General features: G+C 40.5%; 1 long non-coding RNA gene across 1 annotated transcript in view; it reads left to right on the top strand.

Moving 5' to 3' along the window:
* Positions 1-21,374, top strand: part of LOC102147320 (uncharacterized) — a 68,161-nt gene extending 46,787 nt beyond the window's left edge. Inside the window, exons 4-5 of the long non-coding RNA XR_006698843.2 lie at positions 15,960-16,128; positions 20,857-21,374. This is a non-coding gene — a long non-coding RNA (uncharacterized lncRNA). The remainder of the gene's footprint in view (positions 1-15,959; positions 16,129-20,856) is intronic.
* Positions 21,375-21,858: the final 484 nt, after the last annotated feature.

Genomic DNA, 21,858 nt, shown 5'->3' with positions numbered 1-21,858 from the left:
GTTCTTGTGATAGTTTGCTAAGAATGATGGTTTCCAGCTGCATCCATGTCCCTACAGAGGACACAAACTCATCCTTTTTTATAGCTGCATAGTATTCCATGGTGTATATGTGCCACATTTTCTTAATCCAATCTGTCACTGACGGACATTTGGGTTGATTCCAAGACTTTGCTATTGTGAATAGTGCCGCAATAAACATACATGTGCATGTGTCTTTATAGCAGCATGATTTATAATCCTTTGGGTATATACCCAGTAATGGGATGGCTGGGTCATATGGTACATCTAGTTCTAGATCCTTGAGGAATCGCCATACTGTTTTCCATAACGGCTGAACTAGTTTACAATCCCACCAACAGTGTAAAAGTGTTCCTATTTCTCCACATCCTCTCCAGCACCTGTTGTTTCCTGACTTTTGAATGATCGCCATTCTAACTGGTGTGAGATGGTATCTCATTGTGGTTTTGATTTGCATTTCTCTGATGGCCAGTGATGATGAGCATTTTTTCATGTGTCTGTTGGCTGTATGAATGTCTTCTTTTGAGAAATGTCTGTTCATATCCTTTGCCCACTTTTTGATGGGGTTGTTTGTTTTTTTCTTGTAAATTTGTTTGAGTTCTTTGTAGGTTCTGGATATTAGCCCTTTGTCAGATGAGTAGATTGCAAAAATTTTCTCCCATTCTGTAGGTTGCCTGTTCACTCTGATGGTAGTTTCTTTTGCTGTGCAGAAGCTCTTTAGTTTAATTAGATCCCATTTGTCAATTTTGGCTTTTGCTGCCGTTGCTTTTGGTGTTTTAGACATGAAGTCTTTGCCCATGCCTATGTCCTGAATGGTACTACCTAGGTTTTCCTCTAGGATTTTTATGGTATTAGGTCTAACATTTAAGTCTCTAATCCATCTTGAATTAATTTTCGTATAAGGAGTAAGGAAAGGATCCAGTTTCAGCTTTCTACTTATGGCTAGCCAATTTTCCCAGCACCATTTATTAAATAGGGACTCCTTTCCCCATTTCTTGTTTCTCTCAGGTTTGTCAAAGATCAGATGGCTGTAGATGTGTGGTATTATTTCTGAGGACTCTGTTCTGTTCCATTGGTCTATATATCTGTTTTGGTACCAGTACCATGCTGTTTTGGTTACTGTAGCCTTGTAGTATAGTTTGAAGTCAGGTAGCGTGATGCCTCCAGCTTTGTTCTTTTGACTTAGGATTGTCTTGGAGATGCGGGCTCTTTTTTGGTTCCATATGAACTTTAAAGCAGTTTTTTTCCAATTCTGTGAAGAAACTCATTGGTAGTTTGATGGGGATGGCATTGAATCTATAAATTACCTTGGGCAGTATGGCCATTTTCATGATATTGATTCTTCCTATCCATGAGCATGGTATGTTCTTCCATTTGTTTGTGTCCTCTTTGATTTCACTGAGCAGTGGTTTGTAGTTCTCCTTGAAGAGGTCCTTTACATCCCTTGTAAGTTGGATTCCTAGGTATTTTATTCTCTTTGAAGCCATTGTGAATGGAAGTTCATTCCTGATTTGGCTCTCTGTTTGTCTGTTACTGGTGTATAAGAATGCTTGTGATTTTTGCACATTAATTTTGTATCCTGAGACTTTGCTGAAGTTGCTTATCAGCTTAAGGAGATTTTGGGCTGAGACAATGGGGTTTTCTAAATATACAATCATGTCATCTGCAAACAGGGACAATTTGACTTCTTCTTTTCCTAACTGAATACCCTTGATTTCTTTCTCTTACCTAATTGCCCTAGCCAAAACTTCCAACACTATGTTGAATAGGAGTGGTGAGAGAGGGCATCCCTGTCTTGTGCCAGTTTTCAAAGGGAATTTTTCCAGTTTTTGCCCATTCAGTATGATATTGGCTGTGGGTTTGTCATAAATAGCTCTTATTATTTTGAGGTACGTTCCATCAGTACCGAATTTATTGAGCGTTTTTAGCATGAAGGGCTGTTGAATTTTGTCAAAAGCCTTTTCTGCATCTATTGAGATAATCATGTGGTTCTTGTCTTTGGTTCTGTTTATATGCTGGATTATGTTTATTGATTTGCGAATGTTGAACCAGCCTTGCATCCCAGGGATGAAGCCCACTTGATCATGGTGGATAAGCTTTTTGATGTGTTGCTGAATCCGGTTTGCCAGTATTTTATTGAGGATTTTTGCATCGATGTTCATCAGGGATATTGGTCTAAAATTCTCTTTTTTTGTTGTGTCTCTGCCAGGCTTTGGTATCAGGATGATGTTGGCCTCATAAAATGAATTAGGGAGGATTCCCTCTTTTTCTATTGATTGGAATAGTTTCAGAAGGAATGGTACCAACTCCTCCTTGTACCTCTGGTAGAATTCAGCTGTGAATCCATCTGGTCCTGGACTTTTTTTGGTTGGTAGGCTATTAATTATTGCCTCAATTTCAGAGCCTGCTATTGGTCTATTCAGGGATTCAACTTCTTCCTGGTTTAGTCTTGGAAGAGTGTAAGTGTCCAGGAAATTATCCATTTCTTCTAGATTTTCCAGTTTATTTGCGTAGAGGTGTTTATAGTATTCTCTGATGGTAGTTAGTATTTCTGTGGGGTCGGTGGTGATATCCCCTTTATCATTTTTAATTGCGTCGATTTGATTCTTCTCTCTTTTCTTCTTCATTAGTCTTGCTAGTGGTCTGTCAATTCTGTTGATCTTTTCAAAAAACCAACTCCTGGATTCGTTGATTTTTTGGAGGGTTTTTTGTGTCTCTATCTCCTTCAGTTCTGCTCTGATCTTAGTTATTTCTTGCCTTCAGCTAGCTTTCGAATATGTTTGCTCTTGCTTCTCTAGTTCTTTTAATTGTGATGTTAGAGTATCAATTTTAGATCTTTCCTGCTTTCTCTTGTGGGCATTTAGTGCTATAAATTTCCCTCTACACACTGCTTTAAATGTGTCCCAGAGATTCTGGTATGTTGTATCTTTGTTCTCATTGGTTTCAAAGAACATCTTTATTTCTGCCTTCATTTCGTTATGTACCCAGTAGTCATTCAGGAGCAGGTTGTTCAGTTTCCATGTAGTTGAGCGGTTTTGATTGAGTTTCTTAGTCCTGAGTTCTAGTTTGATTGCACTGTGGTCTGAGGGACAGTTTGTTATAATTTCTGTTCTTGTACATTTGCTGAGGAGTGCTTTACTTCCAATTACGTGGTCAATTTTGGAGTAAGTACGATGTGGTGCTGAGAAGAATGTATATTCTGTTGATTTGGGGTGGAGAGTTCTATAGATGTCTATTAGGTCTGCTTGCTGCAGAGATGAGTTCAATTCCTGGATATCCTTGTTAACTTTCTGTCTCGTTGATCTGTCTAATGTTGACAGTGGAGTGTTGAAGTCTCCCATTATTATTGTATGGGAGTCTAAGTCTCTTTGTAAGTCTCTAAGGGCTTGCTTTATGAATCTGGGTGCTCCTGTATTGGGTGCATATATATTTAGGATAGTTAGCTCTTCCTGTTGAATTGATCCCTTTACCATTATGTAATGGCCTTCTTTGTCTCTTTCGATCTTTGATGGTTTAAAGTCTGTTTTATCAGAGACTAGTATTGCAACCCCTGCTTTTTTTTGTTCTCCATTTGCTTGGTAAATCTTCCTCCATCCCTTTATTTTGAGCCTATGTATGTCTCTGCGTGTGAGATGGGTCTCCTGAATACAGCAGACTGATGGGTCTTGACTCTTTATCCAGTTTGCCAGTCTGTGTCTTTTAATTGGAGTATTTAGTCCATTTACATTTAAGGTTAAGATTGTTATGTGTGAACTTGATCCTGCCATTATGATATTAACTGGTTATTTTGCTCGTTGGTTGATGCAGTTTCTTCCTAGCCTCGATGGTCTTTAGATTTTGGCATGTTTTTGCAATGGCTGGTACCGGTTGTTCCTTTCCATGTTTAGTGCTTCCTTCAGGGTCTCTTGTAAGGCAGGCCTAGTGGTGACAAAATCTCTAAGCATTTGCTTATCTGTAAAGGATTTTATTTCTCCTTCACTTATGAAACTTAGTTTGGCCGGATATGAAATTCTGGGTTTAAAATTCTTTTCTTTAAGAATGTTGAATATTGGCCCCCACTCTCTTCTGGCTTGGAGAGTTTCTGCCGAGAGATCTGCTGTTAGTCTGATGGGCTTCCCTTTGTGGGTAACCCGACCTTTCTCTCTGGCTGCCCTTAAGATTTTTTCCTTCATTTCAACTTTGGTGAATCTGGCAATTACGTGTCTTGGAGTTGCTCTTCTCGAGGAGTATCTTTGTGGCGTTCTCTGTATTTCCTGGATTTGAATGTTGGCCTGCCCTACTAGGTTGGGGAAGTTCTCCTGGATGATATCCTGAAGAGTGTTTTCCAACTTGGTTCCATCTTCCCCCTCACTTTCAGGCACCCCAATCAGACGTAGATTTGGTCTTTTTACATAATCCCATACTTCTTGCAGGCTTTGTTCATTTCTTTTTCTTCTTTTTTCTTTTGGTTTCTCTTCTTGCTTCATTTCATTCATTTGATCCTCAATCGCTGATACTCTTTCTTCCAGTTGATCGAGTCGTTTACTGAAGCTTGTGCATTTGTCACGTATTTCTTGTGTCATGGTTTTCATCTCTTTCATTTCGTTTGTGACCTTCTCTGCGTTAATTACTCTAGCCATCAATTCTTCCACTCTTTTTTCAAGATTTTTAGTTTCTTTGCGCTGGGTACGTAATTCCTCCTTTAGCTCTGAGAAGTTTGATGGACTGAAGCCTTCTTCTCTCATCTCGTCAAAGTCATTCTCCGTCCAGCTTTAATCCGTTGCTGGCGATGAGCTGCGCTCCTTTGCCGGGGGAGATGCGCTCTTATTTTTTGAATTTCCAGCTTTTCTGCCCTGCTTTTTCCCCATCTTTGTGGTTTTATCTGCCTCTGGTCTTTGATGATGATGTACTGATGGGGTTTTGGTGTAGGTGTCCTTCCTGTTTGATAGTTTTCCTTCTAACAGTCAGGACCCTCAGCTGTAGGTCTGTTGGAGATTGCTTGAGGTCCACTCCAGACCCTGTTTGCCTGGGTATCAGCAGCAGAGGCTGCAGAAGATAGAATATTGCTGAACAGCGAGTGTACCTGCCTGATTCTTGCTTTGGAAGCTTCCTCTCAGGGGTGTACTCCACCCTGTGAAGTGTGGGGTGTCAGACTGCCCCTCGTGGGGGATGTCTCCCAGTTAGGCTACTCAGGGGTCAGGGACCCACTTGAGCAGGGAGTCTGTCCCTTCTCAGATCTCAACCTCCGTGTTGGGAGATCCACTGCTCTCTTCAAAGCTGTCAGACAGAGTCGTTTGCATCTGCAGAGGTGTCTGCTGTTTTTGTTATTGTTTACTGTGCCCTGTCCCCAGAGGTGGAGTCTACAGAGACAGGCAGGTTTCCTTGAGCTGCTGTGAGCTCCACCCAGTTCGAGCTTCCCAGCAGCTTTGTTTACCTACTTAAGCCTCAGCAATGGCGGGCGCCCCTACCCCAGCCTCGCTGCTGCCTTGCCGCGATATCGCAGACTGCTGTGCTAGCAATGAGGGAGGCTCCGTGGACGTGGGACCCTCCCGGCCAGGTGTGGGATATGATCTCCTGGTGTGCCTGTTTGCTTAAAGCGCAGTATTGGGGTGGGAGTTACCCGATTTTCCAGGTGTTGTGTGTCTCAGTTCCCCTGGCTAGGAAAAGGGATTCCCTTCCCCCTTGCGCTTCCCAGGTGAGGCGATGCCTCGCCCTGCTTCAGCTCTCGCTGGTCGGGCTGCAGCAGCTGACCAGCACCAATCGTCCGGCACTCCCCAGTGAGATGAACCCAGTACCTCAGTTGAAAATGCAGAAATCACCGGTCTTCTGTGTCGCTTGCACTGGGAGTTGGAGACTGGAGCTGTTCCTATTCGGCCATCTTGCTCCGCCCCCTCCTCAGGGCTACTTTGAATATTTAAGGAATCTAACCTAGATGTACATTCTATTGTAAGATCTGAACTTTGTGACTTACGGAATCAATAATCTAAACTTGGGACCAGGGTTTATATAGTGGAGTATATACCACCAATATAGGTGGGTTGGAGGCTATTCAAGGAAAATAAATGCAAAATCAGTATCTGGCCAAGGCATTTGATTGCTCATCCAGCAGCTCTTTCCTCTTTTTTTCTTAGTGAAAGACTTCTGATTTTATGACAGTTATAGTGAATTCCATCCAACTCTGGAATGAATTATGGTAAATTTAAGGCAATCATGAAAATGAAAATGTCATTTCTCTTTGCCCAGTGACTGACTAGGACAGTTCTTAGTCAATGTGATATAAAGTTTCTGGGAAAAATTTTCTACCCTCATAAATTAGGGAGTGGTACACAGGAAAAACTCTCTATTTGTCATCTTCCTTGCTTCTTGCTTTGGATATTGCTTTTTGGAATGCACTGCTTGGAGTTGGAACAGGCAACTTGTAACCATGAAGGAAACATCACCAACGTACTGAGGATGCCTGATCGGAAACATGGAAAAAGTTAACATGCTTGCTGATAGTGTTGATACTGGTCAACCTCATTACAGCCTGTTTGCAGATTTCTTGATAGGGAGGGTAATTAATGTTTATGTGGCTTATGCCACTCTTAATTGAGTAAAATTGAGTAATTTTTTTACCTATTGCAAAATTATCCTAACTGAAACAGAGGACTTGAAAAAGTGAGGACATGGCACTGATTCAAATAAACCTCAACTGTAACAATTTAATCAGGGAAAACAAACATATAACTGTTCTGGTGAAAAAATCCTGCAATCATTTAAAATCTTGGAATCGAGAGATGTGGGGCCAAGATGGCTGACTAGAAGCAGTGGCGATTGGAGGCTCCCATGGAAAAGAACCATAACAGTGTGTGAGTCCTGCACTGGTATAATCAGTTTAGAGAGGAACATAAATGACCTGATGGAGCAGAAAAACACAAGAGGAAAACTTCGTGAAACATACACAAGTATCAGTAACTGAGTCAACCAAGCAGAAGAAAAGGTATCAGAGTTTGAAGACCATCTTGCTGAAATAAGGCATGCAGACAAGATTAGGGAAAAAAGAATGAAAAGAAACATACAAAGCCTCCAAGAAATATGGGACTATATGAAAAGACCAAACCTTCAATTGATTGGAGTACATGAAAGAGATGGGGAGAATGGCACCCCACGCCTGTAATCCTAGCACTTTGGGAGGCAGAGGCAGGCACATCACCAGAGGTCAGGAGTTTGAGACCAGCCTGGCCAATATGGTGAAACCCCATCTCTACTAAAAATAAAAAAATTAGTTGGGCATGGTGGTGGGTGCCTGTAATCCCAGCTACTTGGGAGGCTGAGGCAGGAGAATTGCTTGAACCTGGGAGGCAGAGGTTGCAGTGAGCCGAGATCATGCCACTGCACTTCAGCCCGGGCGACAGAGTGAGACTTTGTTCAAAAAAAAAAAAAAAAAAAAAAAAAAAGAAAGAGACATAAATGTAAAACCCCAAAGCATAAAAATTGTAGAAGAAAACTTAGACAATACCATTCAGGACATAGGAGGCACGGGCAAAGACTTCATGACGAAAATACCAAAAGCAATTGCAATAAAAGCCAAAATTGACAAATGGGATCTAATTAAACTAAAGAGCTTCTGCACAGCAAAAGAAACTATCATTAGAGTGAACAGGCAACCTACAGAATGGGAGAAAATTTTTGCAATCTACCCATCTGACAAGGGTCTAATATCCAGAATCTACAAGAGACTTAAACAAATTTACAAGAAAAAAACAAACAACCCCATCAAAAAGTGGGCAAAGGATATGAACAGATACTTCTCAAAAAAAGACATTTATGAGGCCAACAAACTTGAAAAAAAGCTGAATATCACTGATCATTAGAGAAATACAAATCCAAATCACAATGAGATACCATCTCATGCCAGTCAGATGGTGATTATTAAAAAGTCAAGAAACAATACATGCTGGCAAGGCTGTGGAGAAATAAGAATGCTTTTCCACTGTTGGTGGGAATGTAACCCATTTTAGAAGACAGTGTGGCGATTCCTCAAGGATCTAGAACTAGAAATACCATTTGGCCCAGCAATCCTATGACTGAGTCTATACCCAAAGGAATATAAATCATCCTACTAGAAAGACACATGCACATGTACATTTATTGCAACATTATTTACAATAGCAAGGATGTGGAACCAACCCAAATGCCCATCAATGATAGACTGGATAAAGAAAATGTGGTACATATACACCATGAAATACTATGCAGCCATAAGAGGGAATGATATCATGTCCTTTGGAGGGACATGGATGAAGCTAGAAGCCATCATCCTCAGCAAACTAACGCAGGATCAGAAAACCAAACACTGCATGTTCTCACTCATAAATGGGAGCTGAACAATGAGAACACATGGACACAGAAAGGGGAACATCACACACTGGGGCCTGTTGGGGGCTATGGGGCAAAGGGAGTGAGAGCGTTAGGACAAACAGCTAACACACGTGGGGCTTAAAATCTAGATGATGGGTTGATAGGTGAAGCAAACCACCATGGCACACACATACCTATGTAAAAAACCTACACAGTCTGCACTTGTATCCCAGAACTTAAAATTAAAAAAAAAAAAAAAGAATTAGAGGTAAATTGTAAAATGTTAACAATAACAAATAAATAAAAAAATAAATTCTTGGAGTCCGCAGGGTGATTATCCTGCCCTCTAGGCAGTGTTTTGGGGTCTCTTCATAGAATAGAAAATATCATGAAGCAGTATACAAAGTAGTGCTACACTCTCTTCTGCAGTCTAAGCTCTGGGGCCTTCCTTCCCCCAGAAGAAGCATGCCTTGTTTTATTGCTCTGTGCTTTATTGTGCTTCACAGATACTGCATTAAAAAAAAAAAAAATTGAAGGTTTGTGGCAACCTGGCATTGAGCAAATCTATTGGCACCATTTTTCCAACACTCTGTGCTCATTTTGTGTCTCTGTGTCACATTTTGGTGATTCTCCTATTATTTCACACTTTTTCATGATTATGTTATCTGTTGTGGTGATCTGTGATTAGAGATCTTAGATGTTACTGTTGTCATTGTTTTAGGGCATCACAAACCGTGCACACATAAGACAGCAAACTTGACAGATAAATCTGTGTGTTCTGACTGCTCCACTGACTAGCTGTTCCCCTTTCTCCCTCTCCTCAGGCCTCCCTATTCCCTGAGACACAACATTATTGAAATTAGGCCAATTAATCACCCTATAAGGGCCTCTAAGTTCAAGTGAAAGGAAGGGACACATATTTTTCACTTTAAATCAAAAGCTAGAAATGATTAAGTTTAGTGAGGAAGGCACTTTAGAAAGCTAGGCCACTTGCACCAAATAGCCAAGTTGTGAAGTGAAAGAAAAAGTTATTGAAGGAAATTAAAAGCACTACTCCAGTGAATACACAAATGATAAAATGATGCTGAGTATCAGTCCTGGATGCAGCTGGAGGCCATCATCCCAAGCAAATTAAAGCAATAATGGAAAACCAAATACTGCTTGTTCTCACTTATAAATGGGAACTAAACATCAAGCACACATGGACATAAATATGGGAACAATAGACACCGTGGACTACTAGAGGGAGGAAGGGAAGGGACGGGGATATGGGTTGAAAAACTACCTATGGGCCACTATGCTCACTACCTGAGTGTTGGGATCCATAACCCAAACCTCAGCACCATGTAATATTCCCATGTAACAAACCTGCACATGTACCCCCTGTATCTAAACTAAAAGTTGAAATTAAAAAAAAAGAAAATGAAACACCCTTATTGCTAATGTGGAGAGCATTTCAGTGATTTGGATAGAAGATCAGCCCAGCCACAACATTCCTTTCAGCCAAAGCTTAATCCAGAGCACAGACCCAACATTTTCTAATTCTATGAAGGCTGAGAGAGATGAAGGAACTGCAGAAGAAAAGTTGGAAACTAACAGAGGTCTGTGCATGAGATTTAAGGAAATAATCCTTCTTCATAGCATAAAGTGCAAGTTGAAGCAGCAATTGCTGATGTAGAAGCTGTAGCAAGTTATCCAGAAGATCTAGTGAAGATAATTGAAGGTGGTGACGCTAAACAACTGCTTTTCAATGTAGATGAAACAGCCTTCTATTGGATGAGGATGCCATCTAGGACCTGCCTAGTCAGAGAGAAGAAGTCAATGCTGGGCTTCAAAGCTTCAAAGGACAGGCTGACTCTTTTGTTAGGGGCTAATGCAGCTGGTAACTTTAAGTCAAATACAATGCTAATCTACCATTTTGAAAATCCTAGGGACCTTATGAATTATGCTAAACTTACTCTGCCAGTACTCTAGAAATAGAACAACAAAGCTGGGTAACAGCACGTCTGTTCATAGTATGATTTACTGAATATATTATGCTCACTGTTAAGACTTAATGCTCAGGAAAAAAATCGTTTTAAAATATTACTGCTCATTGACAATGAACCTAGTCACTTAAGAGCTCTGATGGAGAAACACAAGAAGATTAATGTTGTTTACATGTCTGATAACATGACACCCATTCTGTAGCCCATGGATCGAGAAGTAATTTCAACTTTCAAGTCTTATTATTTAAGAAATAAATTCATAAGGCTATAGCTATCTGCCACAGATAGTGATTTTTCTGATAAATCTGGGCAAAGTAAATTGAAAACCTTGTGGAAAGGATTCACCATTGTAGATTCTATTACGAACATTCTTAGCCAGGCACTGTGGCTCATGCCTGTAACCCCAGCACTTTGGGAGGCCAAGGCAGGCAGATCGCTTGAGGTCAGGAGTTCAAGACCAGCCTGGCCAACGTGGTGAAATTCCCATCTCTACTAAAAATACAAAAAATTAGCTGGGCCCTGGCAGGAGCCTATAATCCCTGCTAGTCAGGAGGCCGAGACAGGAGAATTCTTTGAACCTGGGAGGCAGAGGTTGCAGTGAGCTGAGATCATGCCACTGCACTCCATCCTGGGCAACAGAGTGAGACTGTGTCTTAAAAAAAAAAAAAAAAAAAAAAAAAAAGAAAGAAAAAAGAAAGAACATTCTTGATTTATAGGAGGGGGTAAAAATTTAATATTAATAGGAGTTTGGAAGAGGTTGATTTCAACCCTCATGGATGACTTTGAGGGGTTCCTAACTTCGGTGGGGGAAGTAACTACAGATGTGGTGGAAATACCAAGAGAGCTAGAATTAGAAGTGAAGCGTAAAGATGTGACTGAATTGCTACAATCTCATGACCTAACTTGAATGTATGTGCAACTGCCTTTTACGTGTGAGCAAATAAAGTATTTTCTTGAGACAGAATGTAATCCTGGTGAAGATGCTGTGGACACTGGTAAAATGACAACAAAGGATTTAGAACATTCCATATACTTAGTTGATAAAGCAGTAAGAGGGCTCGAGAAGGCTGTCTCCAACTTTGAAAGAAGTTCTACTATGGGCGAAATGCTATCAAACAGCATTGTGTGCTATAGAGAAATCTTTTGTGAAAGGAAGAGTCAATCAATGTGGCAAACTTCATTGTTGCCTTATATTAAGAAATTGCCACAGCCATCCACCTTCAGTAACCCCCACCTTGATCATTCTGCAGCCATTGACACTGAGGCAAGATCCTTAGCAAAAAGACCAACCAGCAAAAGATGCCAATTCCCTGAAGGCTCAGGTGATCATTAGCATATTTTAGCAATAAGGTATTTTTAAATTAAGGTATGTACATTGTTTTTTTAGGCATGATGCAATTGTACACTTAATATCCAATAATATAGTGTAAACATAACTTTTATATGCCCCAAGAAACAAACAAATTAGTGTGACCTGCTTAATTGTGATATTCATTTTATTGCTGTAGTCTGGAACCAACCCCACAATGTCTCTGAGGTACGCCTGTGTAATGATGAGCATGAGTGGTGGTGCCTGGCTGGGGTCTCCTCTCAGCCCTTCATACTCAGGACTTAGGACATGGAATGCCCTGTGTGAGATCATCTGCACAAGGAAGATCTGCGTTCTGTAGAGTTAAAACAGTGGCTGCTTTATTTTTGCTAGAATTTCTATTTCTCATTATTTTTCCTCTTGAAGTCAGTTCCAAATCCTCTGGCTTCAATAAAACAACTCTCTTCTAACATTTTCTTTACAGTGTGGAGCCATTGTTCATGCTCAATTAAAGATGATGACGAATAATGCAACCAACAGTAATTAGTGGCTTGAAAGAAAATGATGGCTGAAAAAACGGTAGGGAACTTCCCAGGAGAGTTTTATTTCTATTTTGACTAGCCTTATGAAAAAATGTAGCGGAAGCGTCATCCACCTGGGATGTAATGAGTCTGGACAAATAGCAAGAATAGATGACAGTGGGGAATTCTGCAATAGTGAGGTAATGAGCTGAGATGCCCAGTGGTTTTTCATCCCATTTAATTTCAAAGGTTTAATTTTCACCATTACCAAATGGTGATTATTACATCCCCTCCTGAACACAGCATTGACCTAGATCCTACCCCCTAGAAGGATATTACGCAAGCATGCATTTTGAATTTCCCTTGGTTATATTCATAAAAAAATAGTACGTGGCAAAATGCTCTTAACAGAGCATGATCTTTCTTCTCTGCCTTTGGCCTTGCTGTCTCCCATGTTTGGAACACCTGCCCTCTTCCACTTATGCTGCTCTTCAGATCCTTCCTACTCAGGCCCCTGCCCTCCTGGAAGCCTTCATGAATCTTTCATCTCCCACAGAATTGTTTCTTCCTGAGTTCTCAAAGTACTTTTTATGATCCCACCCTCAGCAAATAATTAACATTTTCTTAAATTTAAAGAATATTTTTTAAAAGTCTTATATAATTTATGTACAATAAAATGTATGTATCTTGAGTGTACAGTTTGATGAACTTTAAATGTAACATTCACTCAAATCAAGATCTAGAACATTTCCAGAAGGCTCCCTGAGCACTATTCTAGCCTCTAATGCCATAGACTAGCTTTGACTGGTTTTGATCTTCATATAAATCAGTGGCTCCCATCTGAAAGTGGTTTTATCCCCAAGAGTACATCTGGCAATGTCTGGAAACATTTTTAGTTTTCCAAATGGGCCTTGGGGTGGGGGTACTATTGGCATCTGTTAGGTAGAGACCAGGGATGCTACTAATATCCTACAATGTACAGGAAGATGCCCCACACCAAAGGATTCTCTCACCCAGAATGTCAATAGAGCTGATGTTGAGAAACCTTCATATGGATAAAATCATAAAAAGTATGTACTCCTTTTTGTCTGACTTCTTTTATGCAATATTACATTTGTGAGAATCATCTAACTTGCTGCATGTATCAGTAGTTCTTATTTATTGCTGTGTATTTTAGTATACAGCAAATGAGTACACAAAACCTTTATTTTTTCATTCTACTGTTGATAGATATCCCAAAGTCATTTTTTAATAAGGCATTTAAAGTAGCTATTTTATTGGTAAATATTTGTATACACTAGATTGAAGGAAGTTAGTATGGAAAAGTGGTTAAGAGGTCAGTTTGCATGCCAGACTATCTAGGTCCACTCCTTGGCTTCACTGTATTTTAGTTATAGGACCTCAGTGGCAAGGTACTTAACCTCCCTGGGCCTCAAGTCCCTAGTCAGTACAATGGAGATAATGAGATAATAGTACCTATTTATAGGGTTGTTAAGAGGATTAAATAAGTCACCATATTGAAAGTGCTTAGAATAGAGCTGAATTCGTTTTAAGTGTTGAAAAAAAAATTGGGCTATGTGCCTACCTAGTTCACTGAGCTTAGTTACTGGTCAAAAATATTTTTTGTAATAAAAAATTACTGGTAAGATAGGGAAGAAATAATTTTTGGGCATTTTTCAAGGCTTCAAAAGGCACTGGTGTTTAGCAAAGGGTCTCTAAGGAACTATGTCCATCCCAATTTGGAGCTATCTCTGATAATAAAAATATCTGTAGACAAATTGTTGTATACATCTTAAAATAACACAATTTATGGACTTTAAAGAAATCTCTCTAATGAGAAGAAAAATTCAATGTCAGGATTTTACATCAATTTTAAACTAATCTAGAACTTTAGTCATGATTTTTAAGAAATCTCCAGGTTGAACCAAGGTGATTAAAAATAAATGTTCTAATTCTTCTTGATTATGAGAAATAACAGCACATGGCAGGGGGAAATGGCCCAAACTATTGTAGATATGTACTCAATGGTTTTGAAAAAAATTAGATTAAAAGAAACATAAACAATTTGTGTGGTTGAAATAGGAGTTTATTGGATGACATTATTATTACTATTATTTATTATTATTATTATTATTATTATTATTGTTATTATTTTCAGAGATGGGTTCACTCTGTCACCCAGGCTGGAGTGCAGTGGTAGGATCAAATTCACTGCAACCTTGGACTCCTGGGCTTAAAGTGATCCTCCCGCTGCAGCCTTCTGAGTCGCTAGGACTATAGGTGTGTGCCACAATGCTTGACTAATACTGGATCACATTATTAACTCCACTTGAAGATTATTGTTAAAATAACTTTTTGCGCCAAGTATAATTTTTCAGTCCTCCTTTATGTGTTACCTATGTCCAAATACAAAGGAGATGCTTGGCCATATAACACACCTTTTTGGCTGAGCATATTGGTAGTAATTCTGTTAAATAAGACTATGTAAATGGTCAAACCTGGTTCTGAGAAACAATTCAATGTATGATTCAGATTGTTCGAATATAAAAGTTTTGCTTCATTATCATATGATGCTTGTGTGCATGTTGGTAGTGGTCACTAGCCCTCGTTGTCTAATTGTGGAAGGGATGTGAATGGCACTTGGTGGGAAAGATGAACTTAGTGCATATCATCTGCTGTATATAAATTGTGGAAGCAACTCCTGGCTATTCTCTGTTTAATTTTTCCCAGAGAAGAACTTCTTTATCATGGAAACTTGGGGATATGGCTTTTTTCACCTGTTAAGAAATAGGGGGCCAGGTATGGTGGCTCACATCTGTAATCCCAGCACTTTGGGAGGCTGAAGTGGGAGGATCACTTGAGGTCAGGAGTTCAAAACCAGCCTGGGCAACATGGCAAAACCCCATCTCTACTAAAAATATAAAAATTAGCTGGGTGTGGTGGCACATACCTGTAGTCCCAGCTACTTGAGAGGCTGAGGCAGGATAATTGCTTGAGCCTGGGAGATAGAGGCTGCAGTGCACTATGATCACACCACTGCACTCCAGCCTGGGTGACAAAGCGAGCCTCTGTCTCAAAATAAATAAAAATAATAATAATAAAATAATTAAGGGCAGTTTCTAAACTTTGTTGATTCAGTATTGTGTTCATGGGTTGTGATAGCACTTTTGAGCAAAGCTAGAATCTTGATAACAAGTCTTTTCTGTAGGTGCCTGTATATATCACCAAGCTAGAGGGTAAGTACGCTTTTGCCCACGGGACTCAATGACAATGTTTAAATGATTCAGACATTTAGATACTGGGCTGTTGCTGCTGAGAGAGCCAGGTTGCTCTTTGGTGGGAGTACCTGACCTGGTGGAGTCAGGTTATTCCAACTGCGTGTTTCACAGAGGCCTCTGAGCACCGGGTGCGGCAGTGAGCCCCAGGTGTGTCCCTGACTGCAAAACTGTTGATGTGGTCTCTTTTTGGCTCACACAGTTCTTCCTCAATGAACAACTGTATAACAAGTCAAAAGACTTCTAAGAAACATGTAGATTATATTACAACCAGGTGTTCTTATGGAGGAACCACAATTTCTTATTTGGTACATGGAAAAAATTGGGGGGAGAGAGACTGTCTTATATGATCCCACTAGTGAAAAATTTTTTTTAAAGGAACATTCCCCAGTGTCACTGAATCAATGACAGAGGTAAATTGGGAAAAACTTGTGGGAGTCACTTGCTGTGGCTTTTGTGACGGGTTAGAGCAGAGCAGAAAGTTATTGCCTCCTGACATAGAGATTTGAAATACATTTTCTTCCCCCAGGTCATGGCGAGACTGTTAAAGACAGAACTGACAGTAAGCCACAGCACAGCCAAAGCTGAGGCCTCCTCCCAGCTGAGGTTTGATTAGGAGGACTGCCAGCAAATGTGACCGACTTTTATTTCACAGAAGAAAGAACAGAGCAACAATGAAGACACAGAAGGAAAACAAGGTCAATGAGCTTTCCCTTAAAAAAAAAAAAAAAAAAAAAAAAAAAGCCTGGTTTCAAGTAGACAACATCGTTAAAGATTTTAGTGTCCAATCCACACTGTAATTTACCCTGGAAGATTGAGGAAAAACAGTCATTGATTCATTTATTCTTTTTTCATATATCTCTACTGAGTGCTATTACCATGAAAGCCGAACTTATTTTGATTTGCTTGATGTGTATAAACATCGTGAATGTCAGGTTTTCCTGAGGAAAATCCTTAGCCTCCAGAGGATGGAAACCAGCAAGGTCTGCCCATACCCAGCCTGCAGACTCACTTATAAGGTGGCGTCTTGCAATGAAGGTACATCCCTGAGCAGGGTTCATCACTCTTACAGACATTTATGAGCCAGCAGGTCCAGTGTGCAGCTCTGAACTCCTCTCTTTCTCTTTTTCTCTCTCTCTCCCCCACATTAGGCACATTGACCAGCCTCTTGTATGGAAAAGGTCCTCTATGAAGCAAACGGTAGCTTCTTCCAGGAGTGTTTTCAGTCTTTTCTCCTGACAAGCCAATGGATCCTCTATGGGAAAGGGTGGGAAGAGGCAAACTTGGCCCTCTAGTGCAGCAATGGAGAGAGAGAGTTGATTTATCCAAGTCATTTAAGAGCACTGAGTCCTTGCACGTCACTCCCAGCCAGTTGTATGTCTCAAACACCGTACATTATACCAATCCCAATGTAGTTCTAACACTTCTTATGATAATAAAGTAGCCCTCAGGTATTAATCCTTTTGAGGATTAGCTTATTCCCACATTCGTCATCTCACACTTCTCACACTAAATTATTTCAAAATAAATCACCACAGATGTAACACAGACCTACTATGTCCTAGGCATTGTTCTGGAGATTCAGAAATGAATAAAGTCGCTGCTATCATGGGACTTACATAAAAGTTACATGTTAATTAATTGATATGTAACTTAAGGTTAGGCAGTGAAAAAAGCTATGAGGAAAAATGAAGTAGATAAGAGGACAGAGAGGAATGAGTGAGGGTGCTCTCTTGGATAGGGGTCAGGAAAGACCAATGTTGAGGGGTGCATTCAAGCAGGGTTTGGTGAAGAGAATCGTGGATATCTGGGGGTGGAGTTTGCTCTTGAAGAGGAAACAGAAAATGCAAAGGCTGTGAGGTCTGGTGGCTCAGAATGTTTTAGGAACAAGAGAGCCCATTGGACACGTCAGGGCTGAATCTGGTAGATCTAGGAGACTGAATTCTAAGCTTTGAATCTTATTCAGAATGTAACTGGAGGCCTGGGAGGGCTTTGGACAGAAAAGGAAGACAGTCAGGGGTACCTGCTAAAAGTCCACAAGAAAGTGTCATTTCTTTACATGACTGTCCCAAGATTACATCTACTTTCTGGCAGACTTATCTATGAATAACTTTTGGTGATATATTCAGAGCTCAACTCCCAGTTATTCACAAAAATAGCATTTTTTGGAGATAGGGTACCATGGCATTTTTGAACTCTCATTTCATTTTTAGAAAAACCCTGTGAGCAAACCTACTTACATTTTATTGAGTTGCTACATGCTTGCAATTGGCTGGTTGGTTTATACATATTTTCCCTCATTTTCACAGCTACTTTGCAAGGTAAACCTCACCATTGCTGTTTGGTAAGTGAGAAAACAGAGGCCAAGAAAAGTTAAGTGACTTGGCCAAGGTGACACCATCAGTAAAGTGGAGCTGAAACTTTGACACAGGTTTGCCTCAGTCCAAACCTGGAGCCCTTCTTTACTTCAAGACAGGGCTTACACTATGATTACTCACATTTAATAAAGAAATGAAGTGATTTACTCAACGTCCTCTGGCCGCTGCTCTTCCTACTTACAACTGTCCTAGGAAAGTTATCAGGCTCAAATAAACCTATTTGGAAATGTTTTCTAGCTCTTGTGATAGGACTAGGGCAAGAGTCTATTTTATATTGCTTTCAATGTTCTGGAGACATGATCATTTCTTCTGCTAAAGCTAATGCCATGAGTGTAACTTGTAGATGAGTAAGAGCTAGAATGAATGGATGCCTAGTGCTCCTTTAGTTCATTTCAAGTACAGACAAGGATGGCAAGGCATTGTAAACTATGCTGTTTAATTAATTTCCCATAGAATGTTGTCCTAGAGAGTCATGGAATGCAGAAGCTCAATGGAAAACAAAACTCCACAAACATACGAAGGAGGGACAGGATTTGGTTTAGCTCAGTTTAATTTAGTTTAGCTATTTGTACCCACCATTCCATTCCAAATGGAATTTCCTTTACTGAAAGTTCATGAGAAGAGAGACCTTGTCTATGCAGTGGATTTCATCTTTGGTGCTTGACCTGTCTTTGCTGCTATTGCATTAAATGCAGCACGTGCAGCTGCATGGACACCTTGGGAGAGCTCGGCAGCCCACAAAGCCCAAAAAATAAAGCTCGTGTTTCTTGTCACTTTCAGGATTTTTAATAGTGGCTTTATTCTTACTCCGTAGTAGCCTTTCTTGGCTGAATACTGACAGAATCCACTGTAGTTCCCCAGAAACCTAAATTAAAAAGTTACATTGGATGTGGAATCTTCATAGACTTCTGGGTAAGATGTGAAACAGTAGAACCATTTTGGAAATCTGTTAGGCAGTGTTTTAAATGGTGAATATGCACAGACCATATGACCTAGCTATTCCTTTCACGGGTATTTAGTTAAGAGAAATGGAAACATATGTCCCTCAACACAAATATTCATAGAAGCTTTACTGCCCCAAACTGGAAAAAACAGGCAAACAGATTAAAAGATTTCAGTACACTCATACGATAGAATACTACTCAGCAAATGAAACAGAATGAACCATTGATAAAACCACATGAATGAAATATAAATGTATTATGCTAAGCAAAAGAAGCCAAACACAAATGACTCCATTTATATGAAATTCTAGAAAATGCAGAGTAATGGATAGCAACAGAAAGCAGATCAGTGGTTGTCTAGTTGTGGAAACAGAGAGGGTATGGACTGCCCCGGGCTCAAGGGAACTTTCTTTTCTTCTTTTCTTTTCTTTTTTTTTTTTTTTTGAGACAGAGTCTTGCTGTGTCACTTAAGCTGAAGTGTAGTGATGTGATCTCGGCTCACCGCAGCCTCATCTTCCTGGGCTCAAGTGATCCTCTCACCTCAGCTTCCCAAGTAGCTTGGACCACAAGCACACGCCACCATGCCCAAATAATATATATGTTTTATAGAGACAGAATTTTACCATGTTGCCTAGGCTGATCTCCTGGGCTCAAGTGATCCACCCACCTTGGCTTCCCCAAGTGGTGGAATTATAGGCGTGATCCACCCACACCAGGTCAAGGCCAAGGGAACTTTCTGAGAGTAAAGGAAATATTCTAGATTTGATTGTTCTGGGAGACATATACACATACACATACACATACACACACACACACACACACACACACACACACACAACTTGATAAAATTTGTCCAATTGTACACTTAAAATGGATGAGGCTTATTATATCTAAATTATGTGTCAGGCTGTGCACAGTGGCTCACACCTGTAATCTCAGCACTTTGGAAGGCTGAGGTGGGCAGATCACCTGAGGTCAGGAGCTCAAGACCAGGCCGGCCAACATGGTGAAACCCCGTTTCTAACAAAATATAAAAATTAGCCGGGTGTGGTGGCGAGTGCCTGTGATGCCAGCTACTTACGAGGTTGAGGCATGAGAATCAGTTGAACCCAGGAGATGGAGGTTGCAGTGAGCCGAGATGGAGCCACTGTACTGCAGCCTGGAAGACTCTGTCTCAATGAGACTCTGTCTCAAAAAAAAAAAAAAAAAAAAGGAGTCAACAAAATTGATTTTTAAAAAAGTTATGTTAAATACTTTCTTTGTGTTGCCTTGAATGTCTGAATCCCCCAGCTCCCTTTGTCCAGTAATTCACTGGTTCCTCTTTTTGCATCTGGAAGCTTCAAAATGGTATGATCAAGCTGATGTCTAGCTGCTTTCTTCCGATATTTTATCAGTAGAGGAGTGATGGAAATATATGGGCAAAGGTCTGTATTCTGCTGATGGGTTGGCCTTTAAGAATGAATTCCATTTTAAGCATGGGTCCTAGCTTTATTCCTTCTGGCCCTTCAGCATCATATACAGATTTAAACAGATAGGGATGGAGATGACGAATGAACAGAGCAAGGAAAACATTTAAAATTGGATGAGCCATGAATCCTGCCATTCCATTCTATGAATGACTATTCTGGGAAGAGCCAGAAATGGAAGTGATGAAAACTGTTACCTAGGGTCTCCTGCAGTGAGCGTCTCGCTGCTTTAAAAGATTGTAACACTTTTAAAGATACGTGGCTTTCATATAACATATCTTCTTAAACACAAGCCTATTGCTTACCTGGTGCAATAATATTGAGGAAACACTATGTTTCCATGCTAGAAAATTTAAGGTAATTTATTCTATCTTTTATCAGAAGGAGCTGCAAACTTCTCAAAAAGAGAAATTTGGGTTCAATTCCAGAAAGGTAGCAGTGTGGGAGCCAGCCTCCAGGATGGCCCCAGTTGGGCTTGTCTCCTGGTGCTCCTGCTACTGAGTGGAGCTCCCACAGGACTTTTGTACAGAACCAGGTTGTTCTACTGACCAATAGGAAATGGCAGAAATGACGGTGTATGTGTGATTTGGGAGACTAAGTCACAGAAAACATGGCCACTTACGTTTGATTTCTCTTAGATCAGTTGCTGTGAGGGAAGTTGACACTCAAGCATCCCATAGAAATGTTTATGTGTCAAGGAACTGAGGCCTCTTGCCAAGGACGGGCTCTAACTTGCTAGCTCAGGTAAGTCATCTTGGAAACAGATCTTCCAGCTCTTCGGGGATCAGGATAACTGCCATCTGGCTGCCATGTTAACAACAGCCTCGTGAAAAATTCCAAGCTAGAACCTCCCCACCGGCCCCTGCTGAATTTTTCCTGAATTCACGACCCACAGAAACTGTGAGCTGATAAATGATTATTAACTTAAGCCATTACATTTTGGAGTAGTCTGTCATTTGGCAATGGATAATGAACACAATTAGAGTCCTGAGGACCCTTGGGGACTCTCTGCCAACCGACTACCCCCAACCCCCTTTTCAATTTTTGAGATGGAGTCTTGCTCTATTGCCCAGGCTTCGGTGCAGTGGCACAATCTCGACTCACTGCAATCTCCATCTCCTGGATTCAAGCAATTCTCCTGCCTTGGCCTCCTGATTAGCTGGGATTACAGGTGTGTGCCACCACATCTGGCTAATTTTTGTATTGTTGGTAGAGACAGGGTTTTGTCATGTTGGTCAGGCTGGTCTTGAACTCCTGGCCTCAAGTGATCCTCCTGCTTTGGCCTCCCAAAGTGCTGGGATTACAGGCGTGAGCCACCACACCCAGCCTACAACCAACTCCCTTCTAAATAAAAGCATTCAGTCTGAGTACAGCTATGAGTATCCTGATTACAGAAACTTCAGGCAAAGCTTCAGGCATAGTTCACGTATTGTTTCATTTAATTCGTATAACAGTGTTATAAGGTACATATCCCTTTTACCCCATTTTACAGATGAGGAAAAAGTGTAGTGCAGAAAATTCCAAGGTCACTGAGGTAGGATTGACTGACTGCAAGGCCCACAGTCTTAACGTTGAATGGAATACAGCCTCACTGTCTGACATTATTTTCACTCTAGTTATTTCGTATTCTATTTTATGTG

Source organism: Macaca fascicularis, chromosome 6, assembly GCF_037993035.2.
Source record: "Macaca fascicularis isolate 582-1 chromosome 6, T2T-MFA8v1.1".
Classification (NCBI taxonomy): Eukaryota; Metazoa; Chordata; class Mammalia; order Primates; family Cercopithecidae; genus Macaca; species Macaca fascicularis.
Note: the sequence above shows the minus strand (reverse complement) of the source record. Positions and strands in the feature narration are given on the sequence as shown.